This window comes from Nannospalax galili, unplaced genomic scaffold, assembly GCF_000622305.1.
Source record: "Nannospalax galili isolate Female #2095 unplaced genomic scaffold, S.galili_v1.0 scaffold1000, whole genome shotgun sequence".
Lineage (NCBI taxonomy): Eukaryota > Metazoa > Chordata > Mammalia > Rodentia > Spalacidae > Nannospalax > Nannospalax galili.
This window is the reverse complement of record NW_008346439.1, coordinates 448,779-467,755: the sequence shown is the minus strand read 5'-3', so window position 1 is coordinate 467,755 and position 18,977 is coordinate 448,779.

Below are 18,977 nucleotides of genomic sequence, written 5' to 3'. Positions count from 1 at the left end.
TACTCACTGATCAAGTTCATAGGACTGAGAAATACATTCTCTCATGAACTTTGCAGACAAGTAAGTATACCTTTCACCTCTCATCAAAAAAGCATCTTTTTGCAATATTTAGAAACTATTACAGGATTCCAGAACAGTTCAAATGCAGAGAATGAGTGTCTATGAGACGCTTAATCCTAAATGACACATCTTCAATGCAACCTCTACACATAGGATGAATGCATCTCTCAACAGTCTCAACAGAGAAATTTCCTTATGCAGCAGATAGTGATTAAGATAGAAATCCACAATTGGCTAATGTGTAGAGCACAAGAGGCTGCAGAGTGCTTATTCCTAAATAGGACACTTATTTCAAAGCTCTGTCTCCCAAGGATCAGCGATCATGTAGAAGAAGAGGCTGGAAGATTTTAAGAACCAGAGGGGTTGGATGACCACAAAGAAACAGAGTCTTCCAGACAGCTGTTCAGATACTCATGAATTCACAACAATGGTGACAGAATGTGAAAGTCCTATGCAAGCTCAAACCAGACAAAATCCCAACATAGACATGGAGAAGGAAGGAAAAAAATACCAACCCAACCTAAGGAACTTTTGGCAATTGATGGCTGCTGGTAGGGGAAGGACAGTGTCTTACAGGGGTAGGGCTCTTCTCGTGAACCTAGTGGATGGACCTACAATGAAGGATATTTGGGGACAATAATCAGAACAGACTTTATAGGTCATAGTTTATATAGGAAAGTACATTATATTGGACGGAGAACAGTGAGGGTATGGATAAGGGAAGGGATTTAAATGCCATCAAACTATATTTATGAAAATTGCAAAAATTCAATTTAAATAATACATTTTCTCTCCCAGAACAAACCCGAAAGAAGTGAACACAGCCCCTACTCCATGAAACTCTGCAAGAATTACTCAGAGAAATAAAATTATTGAGCTGCGTGTGGTGGCACACGACTTTAATCCCAGCACTTGGGAGGCAGAGGCAGGCAGATCTCTGTGAGTTCAAGGCCAGCCTGGTCTACATAGCGAGTTCCAGACAAGCTGGGGCTACAGGGAGACCCTGCCTCAACCCCCCTCCAAAAAGAGAAAGGAAAAGGATTGATCACATGCACAGGCTACAGAAGTCATGTGACCACATTCCAATTGGCAGGCTGAAAGGTCTTCACATGAGCAATAAGAGTTTGATACTGACAAGCTCGCTGTTTGAATTCATCCTGGAAAAATTATTCCTTCCATGCAGGAAAACAGCCTTTTTTCCTACAACTTTGTTCATTTTCCTGTTCTGAGTCAGGGTCTTGCTATACAACACTGACAGATTTGGCATTTGCTATGTAGCCCAGGCTGGCCTGGAACTTACAGCAATCCTCCTGTCTTAGCCTCCTGAGTACTGGGACTTCAGACAGGAGCTGCCCACCTGACTTATCCTAGAGTCCTGGTCATCACTACTCTAGGTGAGAATCCCAAGAACTGCAGTTGGTGAGGCCAAGGCCAGGGCTGTGGAGTTTGAAGAAGGCACTTTCACAGTCGAGAATTAGGTATCTTCACCTTCCAAGATATTTGCACATGATTCTTGGCCCAAGAAACAACTGGTTACCTTTCTCAAACTAAAGAAAACAAAGCCTTCAGGAGCTCGTGAAGGAAATACCTTATTTTATTACTATCTTTTAAAACTGGTAAGATAAACATTACAGATAAGCCCACTTTTCAATGCCCAGTTCAGTGGCATTACATTCATTCACAATGCTGTACAATCATCTCCATCACCCATCTTGAAACTCATTAATCTTAAAAAATTAAAACATTGTGCCCACTTAAAGAACATCCCATTCTTCCGTTCACCTATGCCTTGGAAAACATCTTTCTACTTGCTATCTCCATGAATCAGGCTACAGAAAATGTCTCATGGGAGCACCTAGGCCTTGGAAAACATCTTTCTACTTGCTATCTCCATGAATCAGGCTACAGAAAATGTCTCATGGGAGCAGAATCATGAGGTGCCTTTATATGTATATCCCGCATTTTTATCCATTTGTTTATGAATACTCGGGCTGCCTTTACTTCTCAGCTGCTATGAACATAGGTGTACAGATATCTGAGACCAGGCTTTACTTCTTTTGAGTCTAGACTTACAAGTTGTTAGCTTTCAAGGTAGCTCTAGCTACAATTTTTTTAATGAACACTTAGACTGATTTCATATTAACTGCACTATTTCATACTCCCACTAATTATGCACAAGGGTTTCTCCACATCCTTATCAGAACTACTTTTTGTTTTCTTTATTTCTCTTTAGTTTTTTTTTCCCTCTTGGCAGAGCCATCTTAGTGTGTGAGAGGTATGACTGAAAGACATGGACTGTTCAGAGCTCATTCATTCATTCATTCATTCACACACTCAGCCCCATTTATTTCAGAAGTATGTTCATCAGGACCCTTCGGTTGTAGCCCTTAAAGTAACTATTAATTTAAATATTACACATTTTGATATATTCTAGGTGGAGAGGGCAGATGGTAAAATAAATAAGTGAAGTCTGATAGAGATGGGAGCCATTAAACAATAAATTAGGAGAGAGCCTGAGGAGCCTGGGGCAGCCACAGTAAGACCTGGGTAAGAAGGATCTGTCTCAGGAAGAGCCAAGAAAAAGAAGTCCAGAAGAGGGAGGAGCAAATAGCAAACCATCAAGGAGGGAAACCACTGGGGCCTGTCCTCTGTCTAGCAGGAACCTCTGAACTTCTTCCTGTCTTCCTTCCAGATCCTCTTGCAACCACTGCATTGGTCCCAGACAAGGAAGGGTTCTGTGCTTAGGTCTATATTTACGTGCATGTGTGTAGGTATAGCCCATGTGTATATGTGCATATGTGTATATGCCCATGTCTTTCTCATGACTTTACTTGTCTGACCCACATGACCAGAGCACATGTTATTGTGGACAAGCCATGGATCGCATCCATGAAAGAAATCAGTAGGGCACGGCAATAGGCCAGATTGCCGGATTGAGTTCATGCTAAGCTGCATACTAGCTGTATGGTCTTAGATAAGTTACTCATTTCTCTGTGCCTTAACTTCCCCGTCTGTTAAATGGGAATAATAGCCCTGCTGTCTTAGTGTTATCATGGTGATTAAACAAGTGATTAAACAAAGTGCTTACTACAGTGCCCAACACAGTAAGTGCTCTGCAGGATTTAGCTGTTTTTATGGTGCGTTTCCCATCTTCCTTCTAGGACACTTACCGATATGTGTAGAAGCATGGAGGGATTACATAGACTTTGAAGGTGGTTTATTTTTACCCGTCTTGAATCTACTCAACCTCATCCCCAAAGTGGTCTTCCAGATTTTAACACTCCAACAACACAGCATTTACTATAACCTGGGGAAACCTTTATGCTTCTTGGAAAGTGATTCCAATGTTGAAGGGAAGTCTGTGCCTTTGCAGTTTATTCTTTCTTGGTCAGGTTCTATCCCTAGTGACCACATCAAACAAATCAGGTCCAATAGAAGTGCTTCAAGAGTTTCAAGATGATTGGCAAGGTCCCCTAAATCTTCTCCTCTCTGAGCTAGATACCCCACAGGCTTAGTCAGCACTTCTAAGATATGGCTTTGACCGCTTCCCATTTTTTAGCTGGCTGCAAGCTCCCATTGATGTTACCAGAACTTAAAATATAATGCCCAGAACCGAGTGTCATCCTGCAAGTAGAACTTGATGAGGACAAGCATACACCTAGACCTTCTTCATCCTAGACACAATGTTTCTCTTAATGTGACTCTGTGACTGCCATGTCTCCTGGTCCCATGAAACGCCTATGGTTCACAAGAACCACCAAGAGGTTTTCAGAGTCTAGCTTTCAGATACCTTCTCTGTCGTTTTTATTTAGTGTCACTGATGTTTGAATATCAAGCAGAAAAGAATAATTCATTTGCCACTGCCAGTTGGTTGAGGAGATTCATCTTCTTCTGAGCCTTAATATTCCTAGACAGCTTCACCAGTAGTCTACTGCCTCATTCTGTAACCCGAGAAATGTTCCACCTGTGTTACTAGTAAAGCATAAGTCGTGGGACAAAGCTGGGTGCCCCGAGGCACACCATCCAAGTCCTCCACTGGCCATCTTTGTCTCTCTGTAGAAATATTTGGGGGTGAATTCTTTCAACTAGTTAATGCTCAAAAAAAATGGGAACTGAACTAAGTTCTTTTTCCATTTTTCCTTATCTTCTAAAATATGTCATGAAACAGCTTATCAAATGCCTATCTATATTGTAGTAGACCCTGGGACCTCTTAGTTATTGGGCTGGTGAGATGCTCTCTTCATCAGTGGGCAAGGGGCTTGTTTACATATTGCTGAAAAGCAAGAACTGCAGTTCCATTGCTCAAAGTAAGTTGTGGGATATTGTAGGCGATGCACGGAGCTCTACAAAAAAGCAGAAGTTCTCTAATGCAGTAAGCTTCCAAAAGGCTTGCTATAGGATCAGGAGGTCTGGGTGGGAGTGAGAATTTGCATTTCTAGTAGGCTTCCAGCTGCTACTGCTGCTGCTGCTGCTGCTGCTACTTATCTGGGTACCACACTTCGCAAGCCACTGCCTTAACCTTTGCTACTAAGAAGATGGAAAGAGGTAAGGATGAGGAAGAGCTAGCTCTTCCTTTCTGCCCACACCTGTAAGGAAACCTCTCTAGCAGAGGATTGTATAGCACTGATTATTCTCTCTACATTTTATTGAAAAGTTATTTGCTGTTACTTATTTCTTATTAGGGTTGTGAGGTTTGGTTTTTTGTTGTTGTTGTTTGTTTGTTTGTTTTTTAACTCCCTGCCTTGTAAATAGAACCTGTTGGTTAAGTTAGGTTCTGGCAAGGAGACAAGGGTCTTCTCTGATCTTTGGCCAAAAATTTTCCTACAACATAATACCCACTACATGGTTTAATCCAGTATTTCTTTTAAAAAAAGAAATGGGGTCTAGTGTGAAATTGCTATTTCTCAGTGAACTCATGTTGGTTTCTCGTGATCATAGATTCCTTTTAAAGGGGGAAACAGAATGACTAATGTATTCCAGAATCTTGCCTGAAACAGACATTGAAGGTGTGGGCTCCCTGATCGGTGTTGACTCTGAAGCAAAAGGAAACTGGGAGAATACTGTCCTCCAAGGTCTCCACCAACTTTATACCATCACTTCCCAACAAGGACTCGTGCCTCTGGCCGAAACTTTGCTTCTGTCAAGGGCCCCATAGTCATCTAGAGTGCATTACAGTTTTTTTCCTTGGGACTGGCAGACCCACCTCATGCCCACCAGACCTTCCTTTTCTTCCTAGTACCCATCCCAGAGGCAGCATGCATCCCCTTGCCAAAGGCATCTCCATGAGCCTTTCCTGGCAGCACATTCTCAGGAATCTCATGCCCTTGATCATGAGCAAAAACAAAGGCCAGGATGGCCTTTAGTGATTCCCATGACCGCCTGTATCCTGGGTATTTGTTGAGAAGTGAAACAAACCAATGGGTACAAATCCACAGATTTAGTGTAGCCAAGAAACAGTCTGAAAACTGGTCCCTCTGGCAAAGGCAGTCTTGGTGACATATTTGTTGTCAGCCAAGATTCCACCATCAAAAGACTCTCAGTGAGAGTGAGCCCTGCTTTCCATGAAAACCCCTTACCTCATTCAGGTGACCCCCTGTGTCTCAGATCCTTGCTCTTCACTGTAGGTAGGAGTTCTATTTCTTCTTTTTGACACCACTGAATTTGTAGGTGAGGCTCCCTCATGCCTCATTGGGGTCTGAACCCAAAGGAAAGCAGTTTCGCCAGACAACTAATAATTCTGTGACAATCCCTTGCCAAGTTCGTTGGGATATTTCATTTAATGGTCATAGAAAATTAGTTGGTTGACATAGCCCTATTTTAAAGATATAAGAAGCTGAGTCACAGAAATGTGATTGAACTTTCTCAGGTAAGTGCAAGTGGTGGGTTGGGCAGCAAGAGGGAAGATGGATAAGTCTGACCTCAAAAATCTGGGGTATATAAACTTTAGGTCGAAATTCTGCTCACCCATCCCGGGAACAAGTGACTTTGGAGGACACTGAACACACCAAGCTTCCTATAACCCCTGGCTTTCACACCTGGGCTACTTTTAGGAAGATTACTTTGTTCCCTGCCCTGTGAGTCTCAATACCTGTATTTTCAGGAACTCACTGCAGGGCCTGTGGTTGAAAGCCTCTGGTGGCTACAGACCTTCCCCTTTCCTCTCTCCACCAATACTTAAAGCCTTCATTTTGCACCCTAGCGTCGCCTACGGAACTAAGGGCATGCACATCTGTGTTTCCCACACCCTCCCCTTTATGTGCATAAACAAGAGGCCATCGCCAAGGAGACACCTGTGTATACAGTCACCTGCTTTGACCAGACAGATATTTATTTGCTGATGGATGATGAGGGAAATTTGCACTCAGCCCTGAAAATTTGGCCACACTGGCTCGTCCTTCCTCTTTCCCAGAGATTTCTTCATGGAGAATGGCCACAGTCCATTGATACTTCATTGTTCTCTGCTCCACAGTCCTGGGAAGATCTGTTTTGCACCTGTACCTGGGCCTCTTTAGGTGCCCAAGCTGTCAGGGAGGTCCTGTGTATTGATGCTAAATCAAGTTGTACATGACAAGGAGGAAGCACTTTAAAAGGCAGGTGTTGGGTCCTGTCACATATTATTTTATGGGATGGCCCTTTAAAACAGAACTATGTAATGGGGCTTGCTTTAAAGGCTTGGGCTGTCTCACTGGACTGAGTGGAAACAAGGCAGGAACATAAACCAAGAATGTCAAGGTCTGCTTGTATCCACACGCAACAAAGAGGCCCACAGAGGGATGAGGCACTTCTTAACTCAGTAGATTGTAAATGCCTGTTGTGACTGCTGTTAGAATGACAGGAGAGGAGCTGGAGAGATGGCTCAGAGGATAAGGGCACAGGCTCCTCTTGCAGAAGACACAGGTTCAGTTCCCAGAACCCACATGGTGGCTAACAATGGTCTATAACTCCAGTTCCAGAGAATCCCGATGCTCTCTTCTGGCCTCTGCAGGCATTGCACACATGCAGTGCCCTTACATGCATGGAGGCAATATATTCATAAACATAAAATAAATATAAATTGAAAAATATTTTTAAAAAGAATGACAGGAGACATCTTCAGAGTGTTCATAACCAGAAGGTTATGGCAAACAGCATTCCAGGATGGCTTAAATTGTTCATTATTTTTCTTAACTAGTTATCTCTTAATTAGATATTTTATTAGATTCCAATTGAGCTGCAGAATTTCTAGAACTAATACAAGCAATGGTATTTTAAAATATTTTTTAAATATTTTATAAATTAGCATAAAAATTACTAGGTATCACTATGGAATTTTCAAACTCAATGTGTTTCTTTGGCCCTCCCTCCGTCCCTCCCCACCTCCTCTTTCCTTTATGTTTTCATGTCACATGCGTCCTATCACCCTCCCTGTACTTGGGTTTTGAACAGGTATTTGAAGGTCCCATCATGGATATTTCTGGAATGGTCATGGGGCTAAGAGGGGCCCTGTGGAAGGCCAGGAGAGGAAAGCCCACAGGCACTAGAATGGGACCTAAGACTCAAAGCTCTGGGGCCACTGCTCACCACACCACCTCCTACTGTTGCTTTGCTGGACGACTGGGCCTCCTGGAAACCTCATTGGCAGAGCTCTGTTGGCAAGGTCTGGAAAGGCCTTGGCGGCTACTGTTGGACAGAGCCCCTAGCGTAGAGACATCCCAGGAACTGCTTCCTGACACCAGCTCCTGCGGGCTCTGTCTACCGTCTCCACTGGGGAGTCCGGCTTCTGCACCCCGACTAGGCACTCAGCCTGATTTAAATATTAGACTCGCCTCGGTGTTTCCCCCAAATTACCACTCTCATCTGTGGAGCCTGGCCTGGCCCGGCCCATTGCTTTGGATTTTTCCAGGGTTAGAAGAGCCTGGTGCTCCTGTGCATCCGAGGGCTGGGCAAAGAGGTGGAGTTACAGAGAGAGGGCGTGGCTTCCCATATTTACCACCTGGGTAAATTTAGAATCGGGATCATCATCTTCAGGGGAACATTTGTCCCGCAGAGGAAATAGGGACCACACATGAAGGAATGTCAGGGTTCATACATGGAGGAAGGGAAGGGGTCACACATGAGGGAAAGGCAGGGACCACAATGAGGGCGGGGCATCGCCATCCACGGTGGGGGAGGGGCGGGGGCCACACAAAGTTGGGGCAAAGATCGTTGTGTCTAATAGGACACTGGATTCTAAAATAAAGACACTGTCTTTCACTTAAAATTGCCTGAAGTGATGCGGATGAAGCAATAGAGGAACAGAGACCAACATCAGAAGGTCACAGGGGAAGCCGGACACCCTCCCCCTCCCCTACGCACTCTGTCCGGGTGAGACAAGCCTGGAAGGGGCGTGGAAAGGCAGGGAAGTTAGAATTTGGAAAGGCTTCCTTGTGTTCTTTAGACTCCAATTTCAACTATACCCTGTTTTAAAATAGTAAAAGTCAAGAAAATCTAAGTGAAATTAATTTTTTAGATGTGAGAAAATAAAATCTAAATATATAAATATATGTGGCATAGTGAACAAATACACCAGGATGAAAAAGAATACTGTTTTGTTTTGTTGTGGTGCCTAGGATCAGAGGTCCAGGGTCCAGGGTCCAGGGTCCAGGGTCCAAGGGTCCAGGGTCCAGGGTCCAGAGGTCCAGGGTCCAGGGTCCAGGGTCCAAGGTCCAGGGTCCAGGGTCCAGGGTCCAGGGTCTGGGCAAGTGCTCCGACATTGAGCTGCTCCCTCAGCCCACGAACTTGGAGGTCTTTTGTGAGCGAGCACCTTGGCCTTTCCCACTCTAAGATTTTCTTGAGAGTCTTATTGTATATGAAAGCCTTCTCAAACTGTAGCTTTGAAATTCGGCTTAGTTTTCTATGCTGTTGAACTTGATCTTAAGGAAACCTTTTGTGCTCTCTGCTGGCACCCGCTTCCTGATTTTCATGCGCCTATCATTCTTCCGTTCACAATAATGGAAGCTTTCTCCACTTTCCAGATGTGTGACAATGCATTTTGACATTTTCTTTTGTGGGAAATTGTCTCTCTTCTGATTTTCTTATCACATATCCATGCACCCAGGAAGCTACAACAAAATTCTTTGTACAAGTATAAAAAGCATTTTGCTGTAAAGTACCTGTGGAGGGTGGAATTGGGGGTCATGGGGCACTCACGTTACCTACATTCTTGGATAATACCAAGCTGTTTCCAAAGGAGAGTGCAGTAGTTGACCCTTAACCCTCTCCCCGCTCCATACACTTACCATTTCTGCACACCCTTACCGACCCTTCAGAGTACCAATGACTTTTGTTTTATTTCTCCTGAAAAATGATCCTTAATTTGATTTTATGATTTGTGTTTCCTTTTTCCTCACTAAATAGAATATCTTTCACATGTTTCTTAGCCACCCAAGTTTTTTCTTTGAATGTAATGTCATCTGCTGGACTCCCCCCACCCCACCCCACCCCTGCTCCCCCCGCCGGTGTCTGTGGCGTGCTTTTTATATTCAGTATAATAACCCTTTGTCAGCGGTGTGGGCTACCAGGATTTTCCCCTAGTCTGTCTTTTCCTTCCCATGTCAATGTTACCTTAGTTCTTAAGGAAAATGCATTTGAATCCGCTGATTGTTTTTCTTACAGTCTGTGCTTCCTGTAGCTTACAAGCTTCTATCTATCCAAGTGCCTTCTGACATCCTCTGCTACCTACTAAAGCACTGTGACTTTACGTGTTCACGTGTAAGCCTTATCTGTTCGTGGTTGTCACAGCTGTGGTGTCCATTCTTTTTCTATAAGGGTGATGCATGGTCCTTGGGTTTCATGTGGTCTCAAAGCCTCATGGAACATGTTATGTAGAAGAGTCAGGGTAAGGAAGACAGCTAGGACCACAAGAAAGGAGAGGGCAGGGCAGAAGTTCTCTCTCACAACAGAGGAGACAATGCTGAGGAGCCAAGCAATTTAAAGGGAAGAAGAGACTTACTAGGTAGAGATAACAGGTATATTTCTAAAAATAGGAGGCAGGGAAGAAAGATGAAGATTCCCCAAGTTCCTATGTTTTGACTTAAACAGCAGTGCAGTAATATTAAGAGATGGGGTTTTTAGAACCTGGTTATGTCATGGAAGAGGCCCCTAAGAATGGAAGAAAGGATGTTACAGATACACCGTGAAAGGCAGGAAAAGTATTCAGTTCTGCTTTCCACCATGTACAAACCCAGAGAGAGGCTGCCATCTTTGAAGAAGAGACAGAGGTCTTGGAATCCACGGGAGGCTTCATCTTAGACTTCCAGACTCCAGAACCGTGAGAAATATCCCAATCTGTGATATCTTGTTATAGTAATATTTGTTGAAAACCATCTCCAGTGAGAAATATCCCAATCTGTGATACCTTGTTATAGTAATATTTGTTGAAAACCATCTCCAGTGATCTGCAGTACCATCTCTAACAACATTTGCTTAAATGAGCACAGGTACTTTTCTAGAACCTCTCCTCAGTGCCATTTGGTTTGACTTCATTTTTCTTACACTAACAGAATTTTCTTAATTACTATAGCTTCAGATAGGTTGTCTTATTTTCAGATTGGTTAATTCTCACCTGCCCCCACAGTATATAGATTTTTTTTTCTTATGAATAAGTATAAACATTTGAATCGGCTTTCCAAGTTCCTGTAGCAAGTCTAAATAAAACTGCACCGAATCTGTAGATTATTAGGGGCATTACCATTTCTTCCCAATCTAAGTTGATTTTTGCTTGAAGCAAATGTCTGGGAAAAAAAAGACAAAAGTGCATTCTAGAAACTAAGTCATTTTGTCCATCAGAAACTATATGCTTTATAAACCATAACTGTCATATAAGATTGCCTTAGATCAAATCACAGTCTATATTAATAAATATAGCTTTGAGGGAATTATTCCTACTACCATAAAATTTTCATATTTTCACTAGATTACATAATATCATAATATTTTAAACATTTGAATAAGGTTATAACTATAGATAGGTTGGAAGTGGATGAGAGGTAAGGGAGATAAGGCCTTACACTGTAGTCCAGGTTGGCCTGAAACTCACTCATGTAGGCTGGGTTCATCTGTCCTGCCTCTGAGTCCTGGATAGCGAGATTACAGGTATCAGTCACTATGGGATTTTTATTTTGAGGCAGTTGAATTTAATTAGTCTGTGTAAAGTTTAGCTTCCTTGTTTGGAAAATGAGGCTAATAATCTCTAATTTATGAAAGTATGATAAAACTAAATTAGATAACACATGTTATCATTTTCAAATGTTTCTAATACTCTCAAGGGTTTTGTAACAAACATCCCCTGTATGGAAACTCCTTGTGTCTATTTCAAAAGATAGATTGGTCTATGGTTATTCATGGCTCCTCCTCCCATCTGTGTGGGGCTCCATCTGGCCCCAAAGCCTCAAGGAATGTGTTGAGTAGAACTGGGGTAAGGAGGACAGCTAAGACTACAAGAACAGAGAGAACAAGGCAAAAGTTCTCTCTCATAACAGCAGAGACAGTGTTGCAGGGGCTACACTATTTAATGGGGAAAATAAAGTTGCTAGTTAGAGATAACAGGGTGTGTTAAAGTGAGGAGACAGGGAAGAAAAACTGAGACTCCAGTCCTGTCTTCAAGAGACAAATCTACTTTTATTCAGACAAGAAAAGATGTTCTGGGACAACTACCGTCATAGTCCATTCTAGACCAGCCTGGGATGCATCGAACCTCGTTACAAAATAAAATATTTGTATATAAAACTCCATTATAGCAGTCCTTGAGGAAAAAAAAAAGATTTAAATGAGTTGCCCTGTAATTGTGTGTGTGTGTGTGTGTGTGTGTGTGTGTGTGTGTGTGTGTATGTGTGACTTGCAAGTCAGAGAACAACTTTCAGGAGTCAATTTTCTTCTTTCCTCATGTAGGTCTTGGGAATCGAACTGAGGTCATCAGAATTGGTGGGACGTTCGCCTACCCTCTGAGCTATCCTGCCAGCCTTTATTTTGTCTTTTTGAATGTGCATATTGAATAGGTCTCCAGGTGAATGGTTATTGTACAGTTATAAACAAAGCACGAAAGTGGGGCTGCTGGCATTGAATGACAGCTAAGGACTCAACAGCAGGTCTCCTGAAATGCTGCTGGAGGTACCCAGGAGTCCTTAGAACACCAGGGCCAGCTTCGTTGGAAATGTGTGTGGCATCTGAAAACACTTGGTAAGCTTGAGGGTGTCACACACACTAAGCGAAGCGTGATGAGTATGAGAAAGGAGGTGCTCAGAGCACCTCCTCCTTACACCTTCCCTGCAAGAGGGAATTCCTGAGTCTGTCTGCCCTGAATCAACTGTCAAAATCCTTCTTTTTTGCATATTCCTCATGCATTTCTATGTACCTCAAAATCTGAGAAACATGGCGGGAATGAAACAGGACATTTTTCAAGCCAGAAAAGACTTACATGGGCACTTTTTGCAATTTTTATTTGTGGCTCCCATGCCTTAACATAGTAAGTGTGGACTTCATTTAGCTCAAGGGATAAATGCTTTCCCTTGTCCTTGACACTTCTGGAGAAGCAGAGCCATTGGTGGAAACTGCTGTCTATCTGTGCATGAGGTCTGACGCTACTTTGGTTTGCACACACATGCACTATAATTTGCCAAGTGTAAGAGGATTTTGTTTTAATTCATGAAATCAAGATGCATGAAAATTATGATTGTTTTTGAAGTAGCGGTACCCAAAATACTTGATTTAAATATAATAATATGAGAACTGAAGAAAATAGATATGGGGGAGGGGGGCTGGAGAGATGGCTCAGTGGTTAAGAACACATGCTGCTCTTCCAGAGGACCCAAGTTCGATTCCCAGCACCCATGTCAGGCAGCTCAGCTCACAGTAGCCTGCATCCAGCATGGCACTCATCTGCACAAACCCACACACAGACACATATACATACGCATAGTTTAAAAATAACAAAACCTTTAAGACAAACTTTTTTAAAAAAGGAAATAGATACAGTTGGAATAAAGTATCCTTCTACCGAATTGGCATTTCAGAAGCTACCAAGAGTCCGTTGACAAATTATCAGTCAGAGCAGAGCTTCCAAAAAGAGACAGTCTGATAAGTGTAGTGGCATACCTGTCATTGGGTCCTCAGGAGGGTGAGGCAGGAGGATGGAGAGTTTGAAACTATCTAGGGCTATAAACCGAGCCCCGTCTCAAAAAAGAGAGAAGAGGATGAGGATGGGGGGGAGAGAAAGAAGGGAAATGGAGAGGAGAGAACAGAAAGAAATAGAGGAGGGGGACAGAGAGGGGGAAGAAAGAAGGGAGGGAATGAGAGTGAGGGAGCACAGGAGGGAGAGAGACAGGAGAGAGAGAAACACTGCCCTCTGGTGGCTTAATGACTGAACAGGAACATTAAGCTACCACGACCTCAGAGTAGGCACGGTCTTGGTAGAGCACTTTACTGCTGCCCTGAAGCATCTGTTCCCTTTCCTGATGCCATCCCAGGGGTGTTGTACCAAACTACAGAAATGTAGGGATCCTGTTGTCTATCTAATCAAGTGATTTATGACATTAATAGAAATCAATACATGTAGCCCTCCGTCAAAGTCCCTCAGCTCAGTCCGTACCTTGCTTTGGAAATTATTCTGTTCAGGAAATTTTTAGAACTCTTGACCTTTGGCTGAGCATTAAATGGTATTTTTTAACTCATTTTGTTAAGTAGCGTGGTGCAATCACGTAGATTTGTGCTTGATGTGTGTGTGTGTGTGTGTGTGTGTGTTTTAAAATTACTGTCTGCTAAAAGGGGGGAAAAAAACAATGCAGAAGGCAGTGTCCTGTAGCTTGAAGCAGTTGTAAGAGTAGAGTTCAATCTGCCTCGTGTGTTTAAGTTTGGCTAAGGAGTCATATGTGTAAGTGAAATTAGTGGTTAAAAGTGTTTTAATTTTATGAAATTTTACTATTATTGGGAATAGAATTTTATTTAGCTATTCTTGGATCACCCCCCGCAACTCCACCCCCCTATACACACCCCAGTAGCTCACACTGCCACCCACAAAACCAGAATTTCTGGAGTATTTCTTTGCTTTGTATATTTCTTTCCAGAAAATGGTAGAAATAAGACATCACTAAAAGACAAAGAATTTTAAGATTTGGACATTCAAAGTGTAATCATTCTGTTAAGTTACTGATATGCGATTAAATGAGTTGACTAAATTTGAATCCAGAAAATGAGGGAAAGGGAAACGTTCTGTTGCCCAGACTCTGCTCAGAATAGGAGAGGTTTTTGCAAGGCAGTTAGCCTCTTTTGATTCCAAGGAGTTAATTGGGTTGACTTTAACAACCTGCAATTTCTAGCAACAGCAGTAAATCTACTGGAACCAGTGAGCCACCTAGTGGTGCTTTTATGTACTGCCTGTTTCCAGGCAGAAAACTTCGAAATTCCTTAGTAAGATTCTTCTGGATCATTAAATTTTCTGTTGATCTTTCACTTTAAGTGAAAGGAAATTTTATCCATAGCCTTAATCTCTATCCTTATTTATTAAACTGTACGATTGGATAAGAAATATTAAGTTTACCTAGCTTTCAGTTAGTTTCCTTTTCCTTTCTTTTGTATTTTTGTCTTTACTTTTTCAAAAATATTTTTTATTTTTATTTTATGTGTATGAGTATTTTACCTGCATGTAAGTGCGCCTGTGTCATGCAATGTCCATAGTGGCCAGAAGGAGGCATCAGACTCCCACTGGAACTGGAGTTACAAATGGCTGTTAGCTACCATGTGATTGCTGGGAACAAAACCTGGGTCCTCTGAAAGAACAGCCAATGCTCTTAATCGCTGAGTTATCTTTCCTTTCCCCTGTCTGCTTTTTGAGACAAAGTCTCACTATGTAGTTAAAGCTACCCTCAAATTCATGATCCTACCCCCTCAGCCTCCCAAGAGCTGAGGTAATGAGCATGTACTACCATACCCCACTTATTTTCCTTCTTTGACTATTGACAAAATGTTGAAAGGTGCACAGTACAGGCAAAGAGGCATCATCCACCTTTCCCAACCATCCAGGTAAGACAAGTCCTTGAGTGTTCCAGAATCTGCCTTCCAAAGTCACTTCCTTCAACATGAACAAAAAATTAACTGAGTTCAAAGTCAACACCATCCCAGTTGGACAAGTGAGCATCATGTACATCCTAGAAAGATGTACCCTGACCAACAACTCAAACAATGTCCCACCAAAACTAAAGAATATTAGAGAAGTCCAAATTGAGTGACAGTCTTCAAAATAAGCTCTGCAACTCAAAAATACACTTAAGTCAGGCTATGGAAATGTTCCAACCCCAGGAAGTCTACAACGACACATCAAGTGAAGCCAAGTGGAATATTGTTTGGACAAGTGCTGGCATTTAAAATGGAGTCTGGACTAGTAACGGCATTGTGTCAAGGTTAATTTTGATGATGGTTTTATGGTTATGTAGTAAAATGTCTTGAGCCACAGGAAACAGACTGATTCAGAAGAGCTATAAGCTCTGAGTCAGCACACAGATGCAAAATGTTGAGATGATGCTTTGCATGGTACAAGACGGAATGATCTAGGCACAGCTCATGTGGGTTTGGGGGCTCTTGTCTCCCAATTTTTTACTTAAATAGCAGATACTTATTGTCCTTTGCTTGTGAAGGCTAGAAACACAAAATCAAGATACCTATAGGGCCGGTTTCTCCTGAGAGTGGAGAGGAATGACCTTGCCTCCTTGACTTGTAGAAAGCAATTTTTTCCATTGGCTCTTCAGGCTGAAGCACCTCTATGTGCTTCTTTTTAAATTTAAAAATTCTTTATTAGCATTGCTTTCTTTAAGAAGTAACATGATAAAAAAAAAGAAGTAATATGATTGCATTGAAAGACTTTGTATAGGTTGTAGAATTTGGAAAGAGAGTGAATGGTAAATTCACAATAATATGAATGTTCCTATAAAGGAACAGTGACAAATTTCACATTATTGTTGAAGCTTGGTAGTACAATTTTGTCAGAAAGTAATATTCAAAAATTACAGTAGACTCCTGTGAGCTGGAGCTGTAGTCCCCTCATGTAAACCTGGTGCTCTGCTCCCTTCTTGTGAGCTGGAGCTCTGGTTGTCTCATGTAAACCTGAAACTTTGGACCCCTACTATGAGCTATGGTTCCACATCCCCCTGGTAGTAGGCTGATCATGGAGCAGAGTAGAGCATGGAGGACTTCCTCATGTTAGGCTGCAGTTCTGATCTTTTTTGACTCTGTGCATGGCAGAGGCTTTGCCTTTCATGCTGAGGTCAGGGGAGACCTCTGTTATTTGCAGATTCTGTTCTTGGGAGGACTGATTCTCCAGAACAGATTCCCCACCTCTCCTGAGGTCCAGCTATTGTCCTCACTCCACACAAGGTCCTGGGTATCCCGACTTTGATGCTGGACCTCTCCTGTTACCAGATAGAGAGATTTTCCATTATTTTTCCGTTAGTTTTCTACAGCCCCAGTATGCCTTCACCTATGCCCTAATTAAACTTCTAGAGACAAAAATCACAGTCTAGAAAGTTTAAGTACAATTGCTCTAAGTCCTGTGTCCAAAGTATATCCTGTCTTCAGCAATAGGGTCTTACTTTCAAGTTCTGGGAGGCAACCAAGGGCGATGGCGGCAGCCTATATTATTTAGGGAGTCTCTTGGGCTACCTTGACAACAACTCGAACAGATTTCCCACGCCTGGCACTGTGATTTTTGTTTTATGCCAATCTACTAACTATACACATGGACTCACATTTATACTGTATGTGCATTTTTCAACAGGCTTATTAAATATACATTCCCTTTGGTTTTTCATGCCAAAACATTTTTAAGCATTATTTATCTCTCTTTCCTCTCTCTGCCCCTGCATAGTCCTCCCCTCCCCAGTTAAAGTACTTCATAGTTTACCTATTTCCCCCTTGATAACCCCTGCTGCCTACTGTCGCTCTCTCATAAGCTTCTTTTATCCCTTTCTCCCCATGGTTACTTTCATTTTTCTGGATCCTGCAATTGTATCAGGATACAGACTCACATCTAAGAATTTGGAGCTAGAATCCACAAATGAGAGATAACGTGCATGTTTTTCTGAGTCTGGGTGGCCTCACTTAGTTTAACGGTTTCTAGTTCCAGCCACTTATCCACAAATTTTGTGATTTTGTTTTTCTTTACTGCTGAGTTGAACTCCGCAGTTTTACTATGTCACATTTTCATTATCCATTCATCGGTTGAGGGACAATTCATCAGTGACATTAAGGTTGTCCATTTCCTAGCTATTTTGAAAAGAGCAGCAACAAACAAAGTTGAGCAAGTGTCCCTGTAGTAGGATCTTGAGTCCTTTGGTGTATACCAAGGAATGCTATAGCTGGATCATATGGTGGATCTATTTTTAATTTTTTAAGATTGCAAGAGCCAGGGGTGATGCATGACCATAAGGAAACAGAGTCTTGCAGGCTCCTCGAAACTTGCTCGTATGAACTTACAGCAATGTTAACAGCATGCACAAGACTCATGAAAACTCAGTCAGGTGGAAAAAAAAAAAACAACAGTATAGAACTGGGGAAATGGGCAGAAGGCCCCAACCTTAGCTGAGGAGCTATTGGGAGCTGATCACTCTTGGGTGAGGGAGAGTTGATCTTCTTTAAGGGAGTGACTCTAGATAGGATGAACTCATATCAAGGGGCATCTGGGCACACAAACTTGATTTGCTAAGCCTTAATATATATGACAGAATGCATGAAGTCCTGTGGACAGGCTATATGGGGTAACATGAGGGGAGATCTAAATATATACACTGAGAAAAAAAGAGTTCTCCACACTAATTTCCACAGTGGCTGCATCTGTTTGTACCACCAGTAGTGACTGAGTGTTCCCCTTTCCCGCATCCTCACCGGCATTTGTTGCCATTTGTTTTCTTTATTTTAGTCACTCCGACTGGGATAAGATGAACTAGGTAGTTTTAATTAGCATTTCTCAAATGGCTAAGGATGTTGAACACTTTTTAAAGTATTTCTTAGTCATTTTCATTTCCTTTTGAGAACTCTCTGGTCAGATCTGTAGTGCATTTTTTAATTGGGTTATATGTTCCTTGATTCTCTGTGTCTTGAGTATATTCTGGAAATTAATCCTCTATCAGATTATAGCTCACCAAGATACCTTCCCACTCTGGGCTACTTCTTCACTGAATTGATTTTATGCAGAAGCCTTTTAGTTTAATGAGGTTCCATTTGTCAATAGCTAACCTTAATCCCTGAGCAAATGAAGCCCCATTTAGAAAGTCCTTTTCTGCACCTATGATTTGTAGGGTTCTGCCTGTGTTTTCTTCTAAGAGTTTCAGTATTTCAGGATTCACACTGAGGTTTTTGATCTATTTGGAGCTGATTCTTGTGCAAGGTCATAGATATGGGTCTAATTTCATTCTACACATTGGAGATTTGGTTTTTTCAGCATCATTTGCTGAAGATGCTGTCTTTCCTCCAGTGTTTATTCTTGGTACTTTTGTCAAATATCAGGTGGCCGAAGTGGTGTGCACTCATGTTTGGGTGTTCTATTGTGCTCTATCGATCTACATGACTGTTCTGTACAAATACCATGCTGTTCTATGACTACAGCCCTATAATATAGTTTGAAATCTGGTATGGTAATCCTTCCAGCTTTGCTCTGTGTGCTCAGCTTTGGCTATCTGGGATCTTTTGTGATTCCATACTAGTTTTGGGTTGTTTTTTTTTTATTTCTGTGAAGAATGTCATGGGGTATTTGGGATTGTAATGAATCTATACATTACTTTTGCTAGGATGGTCATTTTCACAATATTAATTCTACCAACCCATGAGCATGGTAATTCTCTCCATTTCCTTGTGTGTCTCTCAGTCTCTTTCTTCAAAGTTTTTGTTACAGAGCTCTTTAATGTCTTTGGGTAGGT